Genomic DNA, 4,649 nt, shown 5'->3' on the forward strand with positions numbered 1-4,649 from the left:
TTCTTAAAAAAAAAAAAAAAAAAACATACAGAGAGAACAAGGTGAGAGATAATAGTGAATGATCATATTGAAGAATGTTACTTTATTTGTCTTGCATTTTCTTTAAAGCTAATGGAAATGCGGGCAGACGTGAGTCGTAGGAGAACTTCTCAAACATAGCCGTAAGACAATAGTAGAGGAGGGAGAGGCATCAAACCAACATCACATTACTTCTTTAAGATTAGGCTCCCAGGTCTCTCCTGAGGAGCGCTGAAAAGGCCCTTTTATGCATGCCAGAACAATGTCCTAGGATCACATTTGCCTTACAGTCCCATGGGAGCGAGTCCCATGTGAACTACAGGCCTCTCTGTGCCTCGGTTTCCTTGCAGATGACCGAACTGGCAAGCTCTGCTCCGGTGTCTCTGTGTCTGAAGCTGCCAGGCTGCTCAAGATCGCGCTACCACTTCTGTTTGGGAGCCATCCATGCCTTGTTGGCTAAAGGGACAGGAGCGCAAACACTAATGGCTTTAAGTGAGTAGGTTTGAATTGCCAAGGTCTTTGCAGCAGCTCTTCGGGACTGTTCAGTGCCTGGCTTGGCAAGTTTCCCATTGGCAAATTAGAGTGCACAGCCAAGTTGGCAGATTTTAGAGTCATATAGCCATATAGAATTTAAACATAATTGTTTAATGAAACGGAATGGAACTACACAAAAGTTAAAACTGGACCCTTCTGGATCTTGTTAGAAATCCTGCCTTTCTCAATCTGCTTTGTCATCTGTTATAGTGTTACTTTCGACCGAAACTGTCACAATTTGAAGTCCTCATCACTATCCCAACATGCATTGTTCATAATCCACCGGTAATGGCGGAGGACTGTTGTAACTGTGGTAACTGATTTAGTGCAACTGTTGGTTTGTCACCAAATTTAGCCGAATGATTTTTAGGTGATAAAATTAACTGCCAGGGTTTCAAATATTGGCCAATTTATCAAAAATAATGCCGACTAGAAAGTTTGATCTGACATTTCGAGGATGTGATGAGTGGCTAGCTGGCCTGCTAGCTACCAGCCAGTCAGTGTCCATGGTTGTCCCTGTGAGAACAGGCTTATTCCAGCAGCCCTTTTATAATTTACCAGGAGCACTGATGTCTCTGTAATGTCTTATTCATAATATATACAGTATTCCTTTTGGAAGATAAACTTAAGTTTTTTGGTCAAAAAAACTGTCAAAAATCTTTAAAATTAAATAATCTGACACTCTTCGTTTTAGCTGCTCATAGTTGCTATTCACACTTTTAACACAAGCTGTGATGAGTACATTCATTTTAATTTAAGGGGTTTGTGACCCCTTAACATGAATAAAAGGTTAGGTACCCCTGTATGCAATAATGGAATCACTAGCAACAGAAAAACTTCTACTAATTAATGATAATGTTGCCATGCAGATTTACATTTTCTAAACCATAACAAATGACCCGCAATATTTGACATACAGGCAAAGTCCATGTTTGCAGCATTAAAAAGTGCCAAATGAGGAAAGTTCAGATTTCTTCTTTCCATACGGTCAAGTCAATAATATAAATAAAGACACCATTGATGAAATCATGTAGAGGAGGAAATGATGCACTTACCTGCCTTCAGAAAACTGACATCTAGCACCTGACAAGTCTAACCTGGCAACCTTCTCACAGCAGTGTCCCATCCACCAGAGGACCATCAACAGAGTGGTGGTGGTGGTGGTGATGGCGGGAGTAAAAGGAGGCAGTGGAGGTGATAGCTGCTGAAGTGATGAAGAGATGGGTGTACGTAGAGAAGTTGGATGTCCAGAGAGAAGAGCTCTTCTTGTTCTGGAGCTGTTCTTTTTCCAATTCCAGCTCCACAAGATTACAAGTAGCAGCAACAACAATCCTAAGGTTTGTTTCTGGTGTTTAAAATAGTGAAGTCCTTAGAAAAGTGTGGAGATTGAAAAGCTCCTGATGAAGCTGTGGAAGGAGCTTTGACTAAAGAAGCAGGTGAAAACTTTACCTGGGATAGTGGTGAACTTAATCTGAGATCAGTGTTTGGGGAAGGGGGTAGGTGGGGAGGAGAGGGAAGTTGAGGGGAGGGACAGTGTAGGAATCTGAGGAAGAGAGCGGGGTGGAAAGAGAGTAATACGTAAGAAGGGGAGAGTGGAGATCGGAGATCAGGAAATAAAGGAAGGAAACACGTTTTAAATGTAGGTGAAGAGGAATGTTTTGTACAAAGAGAGGCTCTCATACAGGATGATGTCAAGCCTATTGGGCAGGATCTGTCATTAACACCTGCCATGGTCCAAATGATGATAAAATAGGTCTTTGGTGGAAACACTGCGGCTCTTATCTTTTTGGAACAATGACATTTGAATACCAAGGTCTTATTAATGTGTCACTCAGCCTCCGAAACAGCATTTGAAAATATTCGTTGATAATTTCTTTAAAAATGGGCCATGTATTTTTTTTTTCAGTTGCATTATTTGTACCTTGGCTGGTGTAAAATAAGTTTGACTTAGACACTGACTTTGACTTAGTCCTCAATTGTGGTATAAACTTTGCCAGAGTTCACTCAGTACATTTAAAGTTCAGGGCACCGGAGCACACCAAACTCACCAAAGTAGTATAGTCTCACTCTGGGGCCTTTATGGAAAAAAAACAGAAACACACACAAAGTCTGAAACCTTGCTTTTCAACCTCTGTAGCAGGTAAAGTTACAGAATTAAAATGAGTCACTTTTGATACTCTGTGTGCCCCCTTTTTTAAAAAAATTAGGAACAGCCTCATTTATAAGGTTACACAAGACACTTCAATTCCATAGATTCTGGAGAGATAACGAGTGGGAATCTCAGGTGGATCCACACTTATTGGGTCTGGGAAGGAGAGGCCAGTCAGTTGGATCTTTGTTGCAGTAGGACAGTGGAAGTAATTGGAGAGGCAGGGGGCAAGATGTGTGAAAGACTCCAGGACTGAGGGCAGGCCCTGGGCTCCCATTAAGCAGCATCAAGGCTCTCTGTGGAGGCTTCTGTTATACCTCCCACGCCTTGTTTTGTAAACGGTCACATAGTCTTAACCAACCTCTGAAAGACAGCGTCACACAAAGAGGGACAAAAAGAATAAAAAAAAATCAACAGTTACCTACTGGTCCGGGGGAGCTTCCCGATCTAGGGGTTGTGTTTTGGGGTTGTGCAGGGGTTGGAGAAGTGGGGAAGACCCAGATGGGCAGATACACCTGATTTCTCGCACTTGCACTCTTGCTTTCCCATTCACTGAGACTCAAAACCATTAATTACGAAAATAAAATATGATAGGTAACGATAACGCTCCCTTTTTTCTTCTTGAACTTGGGTGGTCAACTTGAAGTAATATATATAATATATAAGTATATATATATACATATATATATATATATATAAATATATAATATATAATATATATACATACATACATACATACATACATACATATATATATACAAACACACCTATATTATATATATTAATTTTCATACCGTACTATTTTGCCAGTTTGTATACAAGAATGTACTGTACTAACAGGATAAATGTTGTGCACTAATTGACATCAGTCAAACCAGGACATTGGAGAGCTACAGCCAATTTTAACTGTGGAAACTTAACAATGAAAAGGCAAAATGTTTGATAGATTTGATAGATTAAAATTTGATACTCAGTTTAACATTTTATTAAATTGACTCACTCACTTACAGTTTGTCTGCTTAGCTGTGATTGTTAGACATCATGGTATCTGCAGGCTCAATAAATCCAAGAATGCCCCAAATGCTTGTTGGGTTGTTTAATACCATGTGAAAAAGTGAGTGGAAAGGACCTGAGACCTTGCACTCAGGTTATATAAATGCAATGTCTGAGCACAAAGTTCAACATCAAGAAACTCCATTCAATGGGGAGCCACCTCAGCCACCTTTAAAAATTGTTTGCAAGGAACAGAGAAATTGCATCAAAGGTTTCTATGCAGCTCAGCAGTACTCTGTGGGAAAAGGGTCAAAGTATCCAGCATCACAAGTTCTGGAGAATCCATCAAGCCTGACCTTCACAAAGAAGGTTCTGGACTGGATACCTGTTAAGCTCTGTTCAGCAGTCACCTAATCCACGAAGTGGGCCACTTTAATTCAACCCTTATGCCCAGCGGTTGGCTCTGTCCTGCCTTCCTCTCCTTCTTTTCCATTCACAATGGTGAACCTCCCTCCAGTAACCCAAACCTTCTTGCCCCAATGATCCCTTCACGTCACCACATAATAGGCCTGTTCAGCCCCCCTGCCCTAAATCCCACTTCATAATGCAATGGGGCACATCAGGGGTAGATCAGAGTACCAACTGCATAGCCAGGTCCTCTTCAAGCAACAAGGTGCTAGGTGTGATCGATACAATGCAACCGCATCCTTCCTCCAGTTTCAGTCTGGCCTTGCATTAGTGAATGTATCCAAGCTCAGTGACAGCAGTTGGGTTATGGCCATGTTCTTGGAATGACGCATTGTTTGTGAAACGGGTTGGGGTCCACACAGAAAGTGCAGTGACTTTTAAGGAAGGCTCCTTTATGTGCCATGCTCCTTTATGGTCGAGAAACTGACACGTTAAGACTAATGCAGAGTATTTATTTACAATGCCAATATTAAACTCGTTCGAGAAA

This window comes from Xiphias gladius, chromosome 17, assembly GCF_016859285.1.
Source record: "Xiphias gladius isolate SHS-SW01 ecotype Sanya breed wild chromosome 17, ASM1685928v1, whole genome shotgun sequence".
Taxonomy (NCBI): domain Eukaryota; kingdom Metazoa; phylum Chordata; class Actinopteri; order Istiophoriformes; family Xiphiidae; genus Xiphias; species Xiphias gladius.